This window comes from Phragmites australis, chromosome 17 (assembly GCF_958298935.1).
Source record: "Phragmites australis chromosome 17, lpPhrAust1.1, whole genome shotgun sequence".
In the NCBI taxonomy this organism is placed as follows: Eukaryota; Viridiplantae; Streptophyta; class Magnoliopsida; order Poales; family Poaceae; genus Phragmites; species Phragmites australis.
In genome coordinates, this window is record NC_084937.1 from 12,265,148 (window position 1) to 12,285,484 (window position 20,337).

At 46.4% G+C, this 20,337-nt stretch overlaps 1 pseudogene; it reads right to left on the reverse strand.

The window, feature by feature from the left end:
* Positions 1–7,250: 7,250 nt before the first annotated feature.
* LOC133897468 (pentatricopeptide repeat-containing protein At2g37320-like) lies at positions 7,251–14,923 on the reverse strand (annotated as a pseudogene).
* Between the last annotated feature and the right edge of the window lie 5,414 nt (positions 14,924–20,337).

Here is a 20,337-nt window from a genome sequence, read left to right on the forward strand (position 1 = left end):
TAAAGACATTTAATTTTAAGTTCTTTAGCTTGTTTATTTAAAGCCCTTTGTTGCTCATTGATCAATTCAATTTCTTTTTGGGAGGAAGAATCCTCATCAGATTTATCATCACTTATATCGTTTTTCATACCTTTAGCCATAATACACTTGTGAGATGATGATTTACGTGATGATGGCCTTAAGGAAGAGAATGGATGGTGATGCTCTCATCGCTTGAATCTTTATCTTCACTCATCTATCTTTCTATGCTTGCAAATGCTTTGCCTCTTTCCATTGTCTCCCTCTTCTTGATTTTGGTCTTCTTGATATGATCAATTGTGTTGACCATGTCTTCAATGGAGATTGGGTAAGCAATTTTTGTACTAATTCTCTTCATGTTCTTCTCTACTTGTGACATGAGCTTGACGACATTGAAACCCCACCTCTTCATCACTTGAGGTGCTTTGTCCATCATCTTTATATCTCTCTTCATCTTCATCTCCATCATCTTCTCTTTCATATGTGGATATAGAACTTGCTTACTTGTGAGAGCAAGGTTCCTGACGTTGAATGAGAAAGAAGCTTTCACTCTCATGTTTATTGTCATTTCATAGGCAGTGATCTTGCCGATTACTTGGCTTGGAATTATCTCCTTGATGTCACTCTTGTCGTAGATAATAAAGGCTATCAACTTATATTTTGGAAAAAAGATCTTGAAATATCTTTCTTACCACTTTATTTTCTCCAATTTGTGTCAAACCTAGTCTATTGATCTTATTGACAAAAATATTAAATCGTGCGTACATATCATTAGCACTTTTATGGATAAGTTGTTTAATGTTATTGAGCTTAGAGACTAGCATATGATATTTCTCATTGCGCACATCCTTTGTACTTTTATGTATTTCAATAAGATTAATCTAAGTATCATGTGCATTACTGAGAGAATAAACACGATTAAATGCATCAACGTATAAAGATGATAAAATGATACTCTTCAGTAATGCATCATATTATCTCTCTTTGTTTGTGAGGCGTTGCCTCATCCCTTCCTCGATGACTCTCCAAACATTTAACTCAATGGCTTGAAGAAAACAAGTCATTAAAATTTTCCATCGGGGGGGGGGGGGGGATTAGTGCCGTCGAATGTGAAATGCTATGGGTATCCATCCCAATCTCGGACGTCACAACTCTAGGCGGTTAAACTTTATCAAGAGTATAGAACTCTGATACCAATTGTAGGGATCTGTGAAATCCTAGGGGTGAATTAGGATACTTAGAAACCTAAATGGCTCTAAAAACTTCACAAGATAAATATATATCAATTTTTATCTAAATGTGCTCTAAATTTATCTAGTATGTCTACTCTACCACTTAAAAGAAATTACAACCTATCTATAAAGGTAATTTGCAAGTATGTAAATGCGAAAACGTAAATAGGGTAGAGAGAGCAAACTCGGTACAAGAGATTTTTATCCTGTGATATCGATAACATAAACGTCACCCCTAAGCTTCACCAAGGATATGCTCCCAAATGCCAAGACTCTTTCGGCCATGTCTCTTGAGCCACCAAACCACAAAGGCAAGGCTCTACCACAAAGACAAGGCTCACACTAAGCCTCTCTTCCGGTCACTTGCCACTGTCTTCACTTCAGAGCTTGAGCCATCAAAGCAAGGATCTTCGTATCCCTGTAAATGCTTCTTGCCACCACTCCACACTAAGTCCGAGGGTCAACGAACCACCAATAGCTCAAGGTGTCGACGAGTCACTAAGACTTTAAGGTATCGATGTACCACTTGGTACAATATATGAATACTCCTTGATCCCCTCTCTAAGCAGCAACACTTAGCAACAACACTCTCTAGGCCTATTAGTACTAATCACTTCCTAATCATATGCTTAAATACCTTGGATAATCACTTTAAGCACTTTGATGGCTTGGATGTGTTCTCAAATGTATGTGAGCTTCTTTGGACCCCAGCACCTTCAAATGACTGAGTGGAGAGGTATTTATAGCATCAATCCACCAACTAGCTGTTGCTCCAACGGTTCACAGAAACGTGAACACCGGATATTCTGACGTTGATAGTACAAATACCGGAACATCCGATGTGTACACCAGCAGAAAATAGTCGTTGGAAGAACACCAGACATTCAGACGTATCTTGAACTCCGTCATTTGACCATTCGACGTGTATACTTGAGCCAGACCACCGTTGAAACTTTCTCTGCAAGAATTGTTCCAACGTGTTGAACTTTATAGTGCCAGACTATCTGGTGCGTTGACCTTCAATCTTCAACACTTGGAATCTTCTCTGCAACAAATACTCCGTCGCATACCTTCCTGTGAGCACAACTCAGTGCGTCGGACCTTCCGGTGAGTTCAACTCCTTCTGCCCTGATGCTAAATGCTCCTGTGTTGCTAAATGCCGAACATGGACCATCCAATGAGGTATTTCTCACCATCTGTCAGAAATACTCCAGCATGTACATCCTAGACATCACCGGACCTTCTGGTGAGTATAATGTTCTCCGATCCCTTCTGACAGAAATACTCCGATGTATACAAATGACCCAGTGCCCAACCTTCTGGTATAGTCAATTTCCTGTGACTCGTCCACTTTTACCTAATCTTTATCCCAACTACGGTGTATTTTTCATATATTACATCCATAAAACCTACTAAAATATATATTTGATAAATATATTAGTCTAATTAACTATATTATAATTAATCACTAAAATCACATGCATACTTTAAAAGGATCCTATCTGCTACGCTATGTCAATATCGGTACGAAATCATAATAGCCAGGAAGACATTTCAGCATTTTCTGGACAAACTGGCAACAAAGGAAGGCTTCAAATGCTGGTATGAAAATCTTAAGAGATTGTCAGGACAATGATCCCGACTCTAAGATCGCGATTCATCACTACCATTCCCACTTCAATCGTTCCAAGAGTCTTAATCAAACAGCAACAGCAAAATACTGGTCCAGAGAATATCACTCTTAGAATCATGATGTTTGGAACTTGCTGGTACCAAGATCCTGGATTCAAGTAATAAAAAACGATACTGCCTAATATTCTAATAATTTGACCATAGAATCATGGCAAATATTTCACAGCCCTGCCGCTGCTTAACTCTGCTGCAGAGAAATGGAGTCGTACTTCAACTGGTCTCAATAGAAATATCTCAACAATAAAACTAAATCAGAAAAATGAAATGGCCAGTTCTCGTGCAATCAGCGTGAAACAAATAAATTCCATGACATGTTGCCTTGCCAGCATCAGTTGCAGAATGTTGTCATTAAATCATAAATAAAATTGTGTGGTATCTAACGTAGACCTGTAAACAAAAAGGGGTTGTCGACTCTTCCTCACCAGCCTGAATTATATAGACCATATGGTTAGGTTCCAATTCCACATCTGCGCTCATTCCGTGCAACTCAACCTTGCACAGAAACATTTTTGCAAGGGATCAAATAATCTCAATAATCCACCAAATATCTTAAAAGAGTCTGAATAGACAGCCCTGCAAAATTGTTCGTATTTACAGCTTCCTACTCAAAGGAATGATCTTTCCACACTTTCTATAGTAGAATCATAACTGCTGAAACATTATAACTTTTGTGGAGTTATCCTACCTTCAATAGAATGAATCTAACTTCGCAGATTTTGCGTACTTCCTGGTCCCAAAATTCTAACACTACTCTAAGAATTTTGTGCATTCGCTGCATCCGTCGCGTCCAGACTCCAGTCTTTGGAATTGGTCGCAGATCATCATGATATCATTTTCAGAAATATTTCCCATCTCAGTTTTTAGAAAATGAATAATATTCCAGCTTTTTGCATCTGAGATGCAGACAACCACCGTCATTATTACAATGAATAACCCAAAGTCTCATTTCCTGTCTCATTTAGCTTGTAAACTACGAAGTCTGATTTCCTGAATAACACAAGAATGAACAAACATTAATCAATGCACTTTTACAATTTTTACAAGGAAGCAAGCTGTTCTTTAGGAGGAAGCAAATAAATTATCTTTCAGGAAGTGTGAGAAATTATGGGGAAAACATGCTATCATAGGATTAGAGCACAAACATTGTTGTAAATTTTGCATAATGACGAATGCCTGGTGTAGCTACTACTAAATGCGATTACAACCTACATATGGAGTGTAAATTTGGTACTGTAGCCACTGCATGGTTACAGAGTAGATGTCAGAATAGCTTTGATTATTAATAGAGCTAGGAATATAGCTCATATGGTGGGTAATTAGTTACGGGAGGTGGGAATAAAGAGAAAGAAAAGAACATCTGTTAGGGTAGTCACTATTTTTTGGATTATCTGGTTTTGTCGTAATAATATTGTGTTTAATAAAAAACAAATATGTTATTTATGCAGATAATTTTCAGAAGAACTTACTGGCTAAGGTTCTAAAGACTATAAAAAAGAGGATCAAAAGGAAGATATATTGAAGGTGTGCCACGCTCTGGAGATGGTGGCAATGGACATCTTCGCAAAGTATGGGTGGCAATGTAGTTACAGAGTATATGCTTCTTGATGCTTTTTACCATGCTTTATCTCTTTATTGTTGCTAGCTTTTAGCCAAAATTGATTGTAATAATGACGGTGACTGTATGCATCTCAGATGCGAAAAACCGGAATGTTATCTATTTTCTAAAAAAAACTACTGCATGGTTAAAGAGTGCAGGGAAGTAAAATGTTCTACATGTCAAGGCTAGGAGACTAGGACAAGTTTTTTTTTTCAAACCGACTACAGGAGTTCTACCGATTTTTTTTCATTAGAAGAAAAAGAGAATTAAAGGTTTACAAAGTACAAATTGCACTCCGGTTGTAGTCTGTCCCAACTATAACACGAAATCAATCAACAACGTCAAACCACCGGAGGCAAGGGCGTCGAAAAACAAAGGAGAATTAGGGGCTGCCCTCGAAGGCTAGCCTTCGTTGGTCGATGTCCTCTTTGAAATCCCTACGCATGTGCTGGTCCACCTTTTTGTTAACCTTTTGACACCACCCTCTAATGGTTTGATAGTCACTGAATTTTGAAAAATTTGCAAATTCTTGCCAATCCGATAGGCATGCCCAAACATCCCTTGTGTAGTTGCAATCTTCACATAGGTGGACCGGTGTTTCCGCTTCATCTCCAAATAGCTTGCATGTCTGGTCATGTGACCATCCGCGGCGTGCTAGGTTGTCCGCCGTTAAGATTTTGTTCCATAGGAGGACCCATGCAAAAAATTTGCGTTTTGGTTCTGCCTTTGCTCGTCACACCGGTTTCATGCTATACCTTTGTTTTGTTCCGATGAATTGAATGTTATATGCACTATTTGTGGTATATTCCCCATTGGCTGTCCATCTCCAGGAAATCATGTCAGGGAGTTCCATGTTCAATTGAGACTCCTGTAGCTATCCCACAGAAGAACAAGCTCTTTGAGCTGTTGTTGGGTGGTGATGCTTCTCATATTTTGAAACCAATTATTTCCCGTGAGGCCCGAACATACCGTTTGGTTTTTTCTTATTGCAATGGAGAAGAGTTCCGGTGCCATGTTCATTGGTGCTTGGCCATGCACCAAACTAGAGTGCCAAAAAGAAGCCTTTTTTCCCATCTCCTACAGTAACCACTGTTGATACATTGAGCAGTTCCCTATCGATCTGATCACAGGGAACTTGCATTTGAGCCCACGGCCTGTCGTTGTCTTTCCACTGGAACCATAGCCAACGCAAGCGTAAAACCTAGGACAAGTGTTAGACCGCTGGTCTAACAACATAATAAGCTTGCGGTAGTAGACTAGCCAAACGGAGAATAATACTGAAAGATAAGCCTTTCCAGATAACTTCATAAGAAAATTGGGCCAATTGCCTTTTGCATTTGACCTAATTGAAAGTGCAGATCTTTAACTTGTCCAAATTAAAGACACGCAGAGATCTACAATTTACTGGTCAGGCTGGCAAAATCAATTGTACTGAAATATTAATATATCATTCATATATCCAATAGGTATCACGGCCTAAATAATACTATTTTATCCTCGGGGTCCAGAATGCCAAGTTGGAATTACAATTGATGTATATGACTGCTTTACATTGGCCTAATTTGGGTGCAGATTCCACTCCTTGTTTTTCTATAACGACACTATAAGGTTTCCAGATGCGTGTATTCAAGAGCTCTCCAGAACTCAATCCAATACATCAAACAAACGACCAACTACAATAAAGGGTTTAGATCAATGAGCGATAAATGGATGCAAAAGTAGTTCTTAATCAGTTAAACAGTTTTACAAGGGCTTACTTGAATAGGTAGGATTAGAGCCAGTTTGTTAGGATAGGTGGGGAAAATGAACTAATATCCCTGCCAGTCCGATGGGATTTTGTCTGTAGCGGTAATATTATAATAAAAAATGCAAGCCAAAGATAACCGCTTATGTTTCTATATCGATATTTTTTAAGACCATACACACAAAGCCAAAATAGTAAAATTTATGGACTATAAGAAAATAGATAACACGTAAAAAAGATCCAATCCATAAGCTATTATAATATAAAACTCCCTAGAGCTGAGTGGAAAGGATTCAACATTCTAGAGAATGTGTCATCTGGGTGAAAATGCATTTTATATGTGTCAGTAAAGAAGTGAAAAGGTCTACTTATCATAAAGTGCTTCCTATGTTTCACAATATTAGTCCAACCATCTTCTGCACACGGACCAACAAGATATACAACCCCGAGGAATAAAAGGTGTTCGACAGACCTAGTCTACCCAAGGAAGACCCAAGTGGCCATGCCCATGAGGCTGTGACAACGACACGCTAGGGGTGGGGCCCCTCCTCGTCTGTAAGCTAGTGATTCTATCTAGTTACAATAACAGGTGAGCTGCCTGCTGTACGTGTTTCAACCCACTTCATTCCATCAACATGTGAAATAATCTTTGCATATGAAAAACTGAAATACAAGTGTTGGTTCAAAGGGGATAAAACAAAACAATTGAATATGAAGCGAGATTAGCAACCAAGAAACTGTACCTTTAGTTGCTGTTGTTCTTTAGGATGCGGCGTGTTTCTCTTCTCTTCCGCCGCAAATAAAATGGGATGTATATACGAACAGATATTAGCATTCCGCAGAAAACAATCAAGCTCCTGAGAAATCAGTATAGCTAATAGCATAGCCATTTCCATTCACATCACATCGCTGTTGCACAAACAATGCTTACAAAACAAATTCAGAAAAAAGATTCCATTGCCGGGACTTGAATTCTTGCACACAGAGGTTTCAATTGTCAAAATATATTAGTACAAAACAAATATGGATATCAGCAGTTGTTCAACCAAACAGTAAACTAAGAAAATAAAATCTTTCCAAAATGCACACTCAGGTGCTATACTTACATCAACGGATCTTCTTGCAAATATTTGAAGTGTGAGTGACGCTTGTCATTTCCTGTAGAATGCCTCTTCATATACGATATGGCAAGATATGATCTTCCAAGTTTAGTGCAAAGGGACATCACACTCTAGAACATCAATCAGTATATCATGCTTGCATTCCATATGTGACTGCAAACAATCAAGAATGGCCAGGACGTTGTTTACCTGGCTCTTTGATCTGTTTTCTGCTGTGAAAGTATAAACTTTACTGCCAACTTCTATCCAGCTGCACCCGATGTTCGTCTTCAGACCTCTCTCCTTCATCACCTTCCTCACTCTGGCCACATCGCCCCAGCAGCCAATGCTCGCATACAGATTCGCTAGCTGCACATGAGTCGCAGCACAACCTGGTTCCAGCTTAAGACGGTGCTCTGCAGCATGGATGCCGATCGAAATGCATCCGTGCACCCTACAGGAAGCTAGCAGAGAGCCCCATATGATGCCATTCGGACGCATAGACATCGTCTGGATCAAATCGCATGCTTCATCAATCAGTCCTGCACGGCCCAGGAGATCGACCATACATGAGTAGTGATCAAGCTCTGGTTTTACTCCATGTCCAATCATTGCCCTGAAGCAGCGTTGGCCTTCCGCTACAAGGCATGCATGCCGGCATGATGAAAGCACGCCAAGGAAGGAGATAGCATCTGGTGCTATGTGCTCCTCCATTTCTTTTAGCAAGTCTAGGCACTGCTCAGCAAGGCCATGCTGTGAATATCCAAAAATCATGGAATTCCAGGATACCAGATCTTTGCAGGCAATGTTCTCAAATATGGCTTGCGCTTCCGCAATATTCCCGCACTTTGCATACATTGATATCAGTGCATTGCAGACATGCACATAGGAATCAAAACCCATTCTCATCTGTAGGCCATGAACACTTTTTACCAAGTGCAAGAAATGCGTGGTTGGTGCAGACACTGAAGATAGTTGCAAATGTGACATCATTTGGCTTGCACACAGACTGCCTCATCAATGCAAACAAATGGAGACATGGCTCAACCTGATTATCCTGGGCGTAGCCAGAAATTAGTGCTGTCCATGACACAGTATTTTTTGCTGCCATGCTCTGGAAAACCCGATGAGCATTTTCCAACTGACCACGTCTTGAATAAAAGCTGATCAGTGAGCTACCGACAAGGTCAGATGAATCACATCCTACTTTCACAAGTAGAGCATGAAGCTGTGCACCTCTGGTAAGAGGTTGCCTATCAGCACAGGAACTCAGCACAGATGCCAAAATAAATGTATCTGAACTGATTTCCCCCCTCCTATGCAGCTCCATTATCTGCATAAACATGTCCTTTGTGAATCTTGGCATTGAAGGGCAAACTGAGACATTATTTGAAACAATATTTCCAAAATTAGACTGTGCTTGATTAGAGCTTGAGCTAACAAAATCCACATTTCCCTTAGGCATAGCATGCTGTCCTGACTGAGCTCCCAAGATGCCATTCATACAGTCGTTGATAAGGCGGTAATGGGATGGAACTCCCTCTTTGTCATGATGATACTTGGTTGGTACGAGGTCCAAAATTCTCAATGCATTGTGAATGTTACCACGCCCTTGTTCCACTGATATCTCAAGTGCAGAGGTGTTGGTTAATTCAGTTTCATTCGGTCATTCAGTTTCTTTTCTTAGCAAATAAACGTTGAACCCGGATGGGTGCGTCCTGTATTGCCAAACTCGCGCTCTGTCCGCGACGCGGCGTTCACGTAGTTATCTTCTCCGTCTTTCTCGTTTTTGAGTCGTAGTGGAAGCTGGGCGCACCGCTCGTTCGATCGTGGGATGGCGCGATCTTGTAGGAGGGAGTGGCGCGTATGGCGCTGTGTTCTCTGTGGCCGAGAGCCACTCATTGCTTTGTATAAATTGAGAACAATAGAGTCAGAAAAGCGGTGCTGTGGCTGCACCAAAATACTTCACTGCGTTCGTGTGAGTTTGTGTTCGTGTTCACCGTTTTCCGGTCATCTTCCTCGTCTCCGGCGACGGGCGCTGGCAAGCGGGAGACCACAACTGGTATCAGAGCCATCAGGTTCCGACGGTGGACGCGTGATCGTGCGATCGCAGCGGCCTTCATGGATCGCCGACACCGATCATCGTCGCCCCGACGCGGAGGTCACGGCGGCGGTAGCACAAGTGGAGGTGGCGATGGCGAGCGCGGCCTGGTCATACACCGGGTCGTGAGGGAGGGCGGCACCGGGCAGTACCCGATGTTGTCTAGAACCAACTACTACTCATGGGCTGCGCTCATGAAGTTGAAGCTGCAGGCGAGGAGCCTGTGGACGGCGGTGAATGTCGGAACCACCGATTTCGCCGACGACCGGAACGCCTTGGAAGCCATCGCTCTGGGCGTTCCCCCGGAGCTGCAGGGCAGCATTGCCAGCAAGCCCAACGCCAAGATCGCGTGGGACTCGCTGAAGAAAACTCATCTCGGCGTGGATCGCGTGCGCCAAGCGAGGGCGAATACGCTACGTCGGGAATTCGACACGCTGAGATTCAAGGACGGGGAGACGGTGGACGATTTCGGCGTCCGCATCACCGACCTCTCCAACCAGCTCGAGGTCCTCGACGCCGGCTACACGGAGCCGGAGATCGTGCGCAAGTTTCTTCAGGCCACGCCACCGAGGTACTCGCAAATCGTGATGGCAATAGAAACTCTCCTGGATCTTGATAACCTGTCGGTGGAGGAGCTGGTCGGAAGACTCAAGGCCGCGGAGGAACGTCACGATCTCGGCGGTGGTGTGGGTTCCTCCACGGCGCGGCTCAATCTCATAGAGGAGGAGCTGGTGGCGCGGGTGGTGTCCCGGTTGCAACTCTCTGGCGAGGGCGCGTCCAGAGGCGGGCGGCCTCCATTCCCCAACCAGAGACGCGGTCGCGGCGGTGGCTCGTCCCAAGGTGGAGGGAGCAGCTGTGGCTCCAAGTCATCCGCCGGCGGCAGCGGCAAGAAGAAGAAGGTGATCGCCAGCGACGAGTGCAAATACTGCGGCAAGACGGGGCACTGGGCACGTGAGTGCCGCAAGAAGAAGCGTGACGAGCAAGCTCACGCGGCAGAGACGGAGGGCGCGCTGTTGATGGGGATCACATCGATCTCTGTTGATTCTGCGCCCGCTCCGATGGAAGACGTGGTGGCACATGTCCAGATTGGAGATGGACGCGCCAGCGTACGCTGGGTCTTCACCGACGAGGCGGCGAACTCGGCGAACTCCACGGCCCTTGTGGCACTGGCAACACCCAGCGTCGCGTCCGCGTCATCTACGCCAAGCAAGGAGGAGCACATCCAGGAGGACAAGCTCTTCATCCAGCTCGGGGAGAAGAGCAGCGACGGGTGCACCCGGTGGATCCTCGACACAGGAGCGACGAACCACATGACAGGGGAGCGGTCTGCTTTCTCTGACCTCGACACGGGCGTTCGTGGCACCGTCAGGTTCGGCGATGGCTCGGTCGTCAACATTGAAGGGCGGGGAACAATTTTGTTCAGCTGCAAGACCGGGGAGCACCAGAAGCTGGCCGGTGTGTACCTCATCCCCAGGCTGACGGCCAACATCATAAGCCTCGGGCAGCTGGATGAGGATCAGTATAAGATCCTGATCGAGGAGGGCGTCCTGCGTATCTGGGATCAGCGGCGGCGCCTCCTGGCAAAAGTGCAACGTTCGGCGAACCGGCTGTACACTCTCGATCTCAACATCAGCGCACCGGTGTGTCTCGCGGCGCACAGCGACGACGTCGCCTGGAGGTGGCACACGAGGTACGGCCATCTCGGTTTCCATGGGTTGAAGCTGTTGTCGAAGAAGGCGATGGTGCGTGGCCTCCCGGCCATCCATCACGTGGAGCAGGTGTGCGAGAGCTGTCTCGCCGGGAAGCAGCGTCGACAATCGTTCCCAGCGATGAGCAGGTTTCGCGCGTCTCGTTCACTAGAGCTCATGCACGCGGATCTCTGCGGTCCGATCACGCCAGAAACACCGAGCGGCAAGCGCCTGTTCCTGCTCGTCGTGGACGACAGGAGCCGGTATATGTGGCTGACCCTGTTGGTGTCCAAGGATCAGGCAGCGGCGGCGGTCATCCAACTTCAAGCTCGTATGGAGGCGGAGGCTGGAGAGAAGATGGGCACGCTGCGCACCGATCGCGGCGGCGAGTTCACAGCTCAGGCGTTCGCCGACCACTACGAAAATCAAGGAGTCCAGTGCCACCTCACCGCGCCGTACACGCCCCAGCAAAACGGTGTGGTGGAACGACGCAACCAGACGGTATTGGGGATGGCACGAAGCATGATGAAGGGGATGAACACGCCCGGATGGCTCTGGGGTGAGGCGGTGAGCACCGCCATCTTCGTCCTGAACCGGTCACCGACGCGTAGCGTGGATGGGAAGACGCCCTACGAGGTCTGGTATGGCTCTAAACCGGCTGTGCACTTCTTCCTCACCTTTGGTTGCGTTGCCCATGTGAAGGTTGTCGGCGGGCATCAGCGCAAACTGGACGACCGCAGCACTTCGATGGTGTTCATCGGTTATGAGCCCGGCTCAAAGGCGTACAGGTTCTATAATCCGAACACGGAGCGTGTTAACATATCGCGGGATGCGGTATTCGATGAAGGAAGGGCCTGGAGCTGGGATGGCTAGGCGGCGGACGCATCGAACACGGCTCGGGGGGAGCCGTTTAGCGTCGAGTATGTGACGCTGTCTGACCTGGGCGGCGGACACGCGCCGCAGTCACCAGCATCGACACCACCAGTGTCGCTGGCGCCCGCTACTTCAGCCTTGACACCAGCAACACCGGCGCAGGGAGCCGCTCCGATTGGTTCACCTACACCGGGAACGCCCACAGGAGTGGAATTCGTGTCCCCGCCATCAGGAGAACTGGCGCTGGACGACGACCACGATGACGACGTGCCACTGCGTTTCTGGGCGCTGGACAGTGTCCTTGGGGACGTTCCAGTTCCTGGAGAAGCAGACAGGGAGCTTGGCGGGGAGCTGCTCCTTGCCGTAGATGATGAGCCAACCACATTTGATGAGGCACGCAGGGAAGAAGACTGGCGGAAGGCCATGCTCGACGAGCTGTCATCCATCGAGCAGAACGACACCTGGACGCTAGTCGACCTCCCGCCTGGACACCGCGCCATCAGACTCAAATGGGTGTTCAAGATCAAGCGCGACAAACTGGGAGCCATAGTCAAGCACAAGGTGCGCTTAGTGGCGAAAGGGTACATCCAGAAGTCCGACATCGACTTTGAGGAGGTGTTCGCGCCGGTGGCGAGAATGGAGTCGGTGAGAATGTTGCTCGCCGTTGCTGCGCAGGAGGGTTGGCTTGTCCATCATATGGATGTCAAGTCGGCCTTTCTCAATGGAGAGCTCGCCGAGGAGGTGCACGTGCACCAGCCGACGGGTTTCATCGCGGCTGGACACGAGAAGAAGGTGCTGCGCCTGAAGAAGGCGCTCTATGGGCTCCGTCAAGCTCCCCGGGCGTGGAACCAGAAGCTGGACGCCAGCCTGCGTGATCTTGGGTTCGCGCGGTGCTCCAACGAACATGGCATGTACATACGTGGCAAGGGGTCTTCACGGGTGGTCGTCGGCGTCTACGTCGATGATTTGATAATCACCAGAGCAAAGGAAGGCGGGGTCGACGCGTTCAAGGTGGAGATGCAGCGCCTATTCAGGATGAGCGACCTCGGATTGCTTTCTTACTACTTGGGCATCGAGGTGAGACAATCCAAGGCCGCCATCACTCTTGGCCAAGCTGCATATGCGCGCAGGCTGCTGCAGAAGGCAAACATGGCTGGGTGCAATCCCTGTCACACGCCAATGGAGGTACGCCTGAAACTGTCGAAGGACGGGACGACGGCGGAAGTCGACGCCACCGAGTACCGCAGCCTGGTGGGCAGCTTGCGGTATTTAGTTCACACTCGCCCGGACATATCTTTCGCGGTGGGGTTTGCGAGCCGTTTCATGGAGAAGCCCAGGCAGGAGCACATGGCGACGGTGAAGCATCTGCTCTGGTACATTGCCGGAACGATCAATTTCGGCATCATCTACCCCAAGCTGTCAGGCGGCGACAACAGCCTGATCGGGTACAATGACAGCGATTTGGGCGGAGACATCGACGACAGGAAGAGCACGACGGGCATCATCTTCTTCCTCGGGCAGAAGGTGGTGTCCTGGCAGTCCCAAAAACAAAGGGTGGTGGCGCTCTCTTCCTGCGAGGCGGAATACATCGCCGGCGCTGCAACAGCATGTCAGGCGGTGTGGCTCGCGAGGTTACTGAAGGATGTCACCGGGGGCGATCCTCAGGCGCCTCAACTGAAGATGGACAATATGTCTGCAATCGCACTCAGCAAGAACCCCGTGATGCATGATCGAAGTAAGCATATCGATACGAAATTTCATTTTATTCGTGAGTGCGTAGACAAGGGCAGTGTCTTGCTGGAGTTCGCGAGCTCACAGGAGCAGCTTGCCGATCTGATGACGAAGGCGCTTGGGCGATCAAGGTTCTGCGAGCTTTGGGAGAAGATTGGCGTGGTCAATTTGGGCTGAACCGAACTGAATTAGGGGGAGGTTGTTGTTTAATTCAGTTTCATTCGGTCATTCAGTTTCTATTCTTAGCAAATAAACGTTGAACCCGGATGGGTGCGTCCTGTATTGCCAAACTCGCGCTCTGTCTGCGACGCGGCGTTCACGTAGTTATCTTCTCCGTCTTTCTCGTTTTTGAGTCGTAGTGGAAGCTGGGCGCACCGCTCGTTCGATCGTGGGATGGCGCGATCTTGTAGGAGGGAGTGGCGCGTATGGCGCTGTGTTCTCTGTGGCCGAGAGCCACTCATTGCTTTGTATAAATTGAGAACAATAGAGTCAGAAAAGCGGTGCTGTGGCTGCACCAAAATACTTCACTGCGTTCGTGTGAGTTTGTGTTCGTGTTCACCGTTTTCCGGTCATCTTCCTCGTCTCCGGTGACGGGCGCTGGCAAGCGGGAGACCACAAGAGGATGTGCCAAAATTTGCCAAAACTACACGAACCGCTGCCAATGCTGGTAAAACAGCAAGGTTGTTGAAACAGGAGCAGAATAAATGATTGTGCATGTCAACAGTGGAGAATCAAGAAAAATTCCCATGGGCGTGTACATTCCACAGCCGCGCACAAGTTTGTTCCAGTACAACTGCATCATAAGTTCAATTGCATAAATTCAAGAATTAGGCTAATTGCAATACAAATTGTTCAAATCAAATATCAAACGTTAAATAGATGATTATAAATTATCTAAGGAAAATGCCTCGCGCGCTTTATAATGTCACTAAACAGTGACAAATGAAAGACGAACATCCTTGCCTGCAAATCTATCTACAATAATATTCTAAATGATTCGGTTTTCTTCGCTCCATTCCTCTAACTGGAAAAGCCCAATCTTTAATCCCCGAATCAGAGGACAAATCAAGGAGAGGAAGAGGGGAGGGCATTACCCGGCCGCCGGTCGCTTCCCGCCGCTCTGCCGGTGCTCGGGTACTCACGCAGCACCGTGGTCCCCATGGTCCTCGCCACGGTTAACGCCGCACACAAGGGGTGAGAAGCAGCAGCAGTGGACTGTTAGACTGGCGTGCGTTGTGCTCACGCCGAATGTAATATTGAAGTTTGAAAAAAAAGAAAAGAAAAGAAAAAAGAGAGAGGTTGACCAAAATTTTGACTTTTTAATCCGTCGCTCGGATGGCCGATCGGGGACCGCGGTTGCGTTCATCTCATCGAGACGAACCCATTTTGCTATTCATATGTCCGTTCTGGGCACTCTGGGACCCATAGCGAGCCCAATAAATTTAGACCGTTCGTTGTTTTGAAAAAAAAAGATAAGTGTCGGATGGATCGGTCCTCAACCCGATCCATCCAGACACTTCGAGCAGCACCGTGTGCGTTCTCACTCTCTCTCTCGTTTCTCTCTCTCTCTCTCTCTCTCTCTCTCTCTCTCTCTCGCGAACTCTCTCTCTCTCTCTCTCCTGCCGAGCCGCGCCCCTGCTGCTGCGCCGGTCGCCGCTGTGCTTCCGTCGCCGGCCGCCGCGTCCCTTCTTGCGCCGCTGCGCCGTGCTGCCGGCTGCCGCCGCTGCTGCACGCGCCCGCCGGCCGCTGCTGCTCCATACCGAATGGCTCCAATGGAACAAATGGAATTAAAGAAGCAATTGGATGAACTCCTTGCTAAGGGTTTTATCAGATCGAGTACGTCGCCTTGGGCTGCCCCTGTTTTATTTGTGGAAAAGAAAGATGGCACAAAAAGGCTTTGTGTGGATTATCGGGCGCTTAATCAAGTGACAATCAAGAACAAATATCCTCTACCTCGTATTGATGATCTTTTTGATCAGTTGAGGGGTGCTATGATATTTTCGAAGATCGATTTGCAATCGGGCTATCATCAATTGCGAATCCGAGATGAGGATATTGAGAAGACGGCTTTCAATACAAGGTATGGGCATTTTGAATATGTAGTTATGTCTTTTGGACTAATGAATGCCCCTGCTGTTTTTATGGAAGCCATGAACTGGATGCTCCATGAATATCTGGATGTCTTTGTGGTGGTTTTCATCGATGATATATTGATTTATTCCAAGTCAAAAGAGGAACATGAGGTGCATCTGAGTCTGGTGTTGGAGGCTCTTCGGAAGAATAAATTTTATGCGAAGCTAAAGAAATGTGCCTTTTGGCTCGAAGAAGTCGGATTTCTTGGGCATGTTATTAATCAATATGGTATTACTGTGGACCCAAAGAATGTTGCTGCAGTAATAGAATGGCAAAGACCATCTAATGTGACAAAGATTCGAAGTTTTCTTGGACTCGCTGGCTATTATCGGTGCTTCGTACAAGACTTCTCCATTATAGCAAAGCCTATGACTAGACTTACTCAAAAGGGTGTTCCATTTGTATGGACTGATGATTGTGAGGTCAGTTTCCAAACTTTAAAGAATAAGTTGGTGAATGCTCCTATTTTGGCTTTGCCCGAGAGTGGTAAGCGTTTCACAGTATACACTGATGCTTCTCGGATTGGACTTGGCTGTGTGCTTATGCAAGAAGGTCGGGTAATTGCATATGCTTCCAGACAATTGAAGACTCATGAACAGAATTATCCCACTCATGATTTAGAATTGGCTGCAGTGGTTTTTGCCTTGAAGAGTTGGAGGCATTACCTGTATGGGGAGTCATGTGATATTTTCACTGATCATAAGAGTCTCAAGTATATTTTCACTCAAAGAGATCTGAACTTGAGACAGCGAAGGTGGTTAGAATTAATCAAAGATTATGATCTGACAATTCAGTATCATCCTGGGAAGGCCAATGTGGTAGCTGACGCCCTCAGCAGAACAGGTGTACCTAAAGCAATAATGTCTTTACATTCAGAGTTGGATCGGATGGGGATATCTTTTTTGCTTTGTTGGCACTGTGCAGCAAGAAACTCTAATGATCATCCAATCTGCTATACCTGAACGTGTACGTGAAGCTCAACAGCATGATCGTCTTCTTTTAGAAGTCCGAAAAAGAATTTCAGCAGGAAAATCAAAAGAGTTTAGTGTGGATGAGCAAGGTGCAATACGCTTTAGAGGCTGTCTCTGTGTACCACAGAAGGCAGAGGTGAAAATGGATATACTGAGAGAAGCTCACCGGGCTCCTTATACTATTCATCCAGGTGAAACCAAAATGTATCGAGACCTGAAGCAAAATTTTTGGTGGAAAAGGATGAAAGTGGATATTGCTAAGTATGTTGCAGCTTGTGGGGTCTGCCAACAAGTAAAGGCTGAACATAAAAGACCTGCAGGATTAATGCAACCCTTAGAAATTCCAGAATGGAAATGGGAACATATCACTATGGACTTCATTGTTGGGTTGCCTCGCTCACCTCGAGGCAGGGATGCTATTTGGGTTGTCGTGGATAGGCTTACAAAATCTGCACATTTCATTCCAATGAAGACAACCAGTTCGGCACATGATTTGGCTCCCTTATATATCAGGGAAATAGTAAGGTTGCATGGTGTGCCAAAATCGATCATTTCATATCGGGATTCCAAATTTGTATCTCAGTTTTGGCAGAGTTTGCAAAGTGCCTTGGGCACGAAACTTTCTCTTAGCACAGCCTTCCACCCTCAGACGGATGGTCAGTCAGAGCGGACCATTCAGACTTTGGAGGACATGCTCCGTGCTTGTGTCTTATCTTGGAAAGGTAGTTGGGAAGACCATCTGGCTTTAGCAGAGTTTGCTTATAACAACAGCTATCAAGCTAGTATTCGGATGGCTCCTTTTGAGGCCTTATATGGCCGAAGGTGTGTTTCCCCTTTGTGTTGGGATTCTGTTGGAGAGAGATCATTACTTGGTCCGGATTTGATTCAGCAAACATCAGAAAAGGTGTACCAAATACGTCAGAACCTGTTGGCTGCTCAAAGTCGACAGAAGAGCTATGCAGATATCCGGAGGCGAGAACTAGAATTCTCAGTTGGTGACTATGTTCTTCTCAGAGTGTCGCCAACCAAAGGTGTTGTACGCTTTGGTATGTCGGGGAAGCTTAACCCGAGGTACATTGGTCCATTTCTAATCACAGCCCGAGTAGGCAGTCTGGCGTATCGTCTTGAATTACCAGACTCAATGAGTGGAATACATAATGTCTTCCATATTTCTATGCTAAGAAAATATCTGAGAGATCCGGAGCATAAAGTTGATGTGGAATCGATCACGATAGAGAAGGATCTAACCGTAAAGTGCCACCCGGTACGTATTTTGGATTCCTCAGAGCGAGTTATGAGGAGGAGGACTATCAAGTTTATGAGAGTACTTTGGACAAATCAAACAGAACGAGAAGCAACTTGGGAACTCGAAGAACAAATGCGCAAGGAGTATCCTGAGCTCTTTGAGACTGGTGAGTCATAAGTTTTGAAATATTTATATCTCTGTTTCATAGTTGCCATGGGAGCGGCAGAATTTGGGGACGAATTCTTTTAAGGGGGGGGGGGGGAGAATGTAATACTGAAGTTTGAAAAAAAAGAAAAGAAAAGAAAAGAGAGAGAGGTTGACCAAAATTTTGACTTTTTAATCCGTCGCTCGGATGGCCGATCGGGGACCGCGGTTGCGTTCATCTCGTCGAGACGAACCAATTTTGCTATTCATATGTCCGTTCTGGGCACCCTGGGACCCATAGCGAGTCCAATAAATTTAGACCGTTCGTTGTTTTGAAAAAAAAAAGATAAGTGTCGGATGGATCGGTCCTCAACCCGATCCATCCAGACACTTCGAGCAGCACCGTGTGCGTTCTCACTCTCTCTCTCGTTTCTCTCTCTCTCTCTCGCGCGCGAACTCTCTCTCTCTCTCCTGCCGAGCCGCGCCCCTGCTGCTGCGCCGGTCGCCGCTGTGCTTCCGCTGTCGGCCGCCGCCCCCTGCCGCCGCAGCCCGCCGCCGTAGCCGCCGGCCGCCGCGCCCCTTCGTGCGCCGCTGCGCCGTGCTGCCGGCTGCCGCCGCTGCTGCACGCGCCCGCCGGCCGCCGCCGCTGCCGCCGGCCACCGCCGGCCCCGCCGCCGGTGCCTCCCCCTCTCTCCCTCGGTGTGTTGCCGAGGTAGCCAGCCGGCCAAGCCACCCAGCGCCAGGCAGAGGAAGAAGCCAGGAAGAAAGAGAGAAAAGGAAAGAAAAGAGAAGAAAAGAAAAGGAAGAAAAAAAAAAGAAAGAAAAAAAAAGAGGGAAAAAAGTTGGAAAATTTTTCGGAATTTCGTCGGTTTCGTCGTCAAACTTTCGAAGGCGAATTCTCGGTAATTTCTGGATGTTCGTGGTTGGATTAATCAATCAGTTAATTCGTGTCGTATTATTTCATGTGATCAATAGATCGATTCATTTTGATAATCGTGGTTGACTCGAAGATACGACATCCGAGTTGCAGTATTCAGTTCGTCGAAGTGAAATCTAAGTAATGAGAATTTTAGTTCAACTCTGAATTGGAAATAGTGTATCATTTCATGCGATACAGTTCTCTGTTCAGTTGTCCGAAATATTGGCGTAGACGCGATGTTTTCCGACGTAGGGTTGACGCTTCATATTTTATGTGCTTCGAATGTGTTTTAGTGCTAATAACATACCTGTACAGGTGGTACCTCTTCTGGGCGGCCGTGATTTGCTTTGGATTCGTCGCTTTTGGTAAAAGGCAAGTAACTTGGGGGTGTGGTTCTATGCTATGTTTATATTCATGTCTTACTTCTTTTGCAAACATAAATTGAAGTATATGGTTTTATTTTCAAATCCATTTAAATTATGGATGTCGTTGTTTTCGATTATTTAAATCAATACTTTTCTTATTAATCTGGACTGTACCTTTATCTTCATGAAATCAGTTTGTTTTCATGAATCAGTTGTGGTTTTCATCTTGAGCTATTCAAAAAGAAATAAAGAATTGACGTCAATTCACATGCATACATATGCATTTATGCACTTCATATGGTGATAAAGGCCGATCACTGCCATCGTGCGTGATTCGTACCGGTACATGGAGTTGCATGAGATGTTGGCATCGTCTAACTCTCAAATGGAGTTGCATCATGGCATTCATACATTTCTTTTTTCCGAAATTTGGAGAATACAGAATTCTGAGGTTTGAATGCCATTTTGTGTGAAAGAACGGGTTGGAGTTTGTCGTTGTTTCCTCGACAAATATTCTGAGAGTGAAAACCTCTTTAAAACCATGAGTTTTTGGCTTGTTGATGTGAGAAGGATGTGTATTTCCAAATACCTTCAAAATGAAGTGAGATGTGTTTATATACATAGCTGTTACTTGCTGAGCTTGTCTCACCCCCTGTTAAATCTTTTACAGGTATGTTTAGTTGCTGATGTGCTTGTCGGGGGATGGTTTTTGGTAGTTGCACGTACGCCCTCATCACAAAGCCGATAGTCTTCCAGTGTTTGAGTTGTGCTTTGTTGATGGGT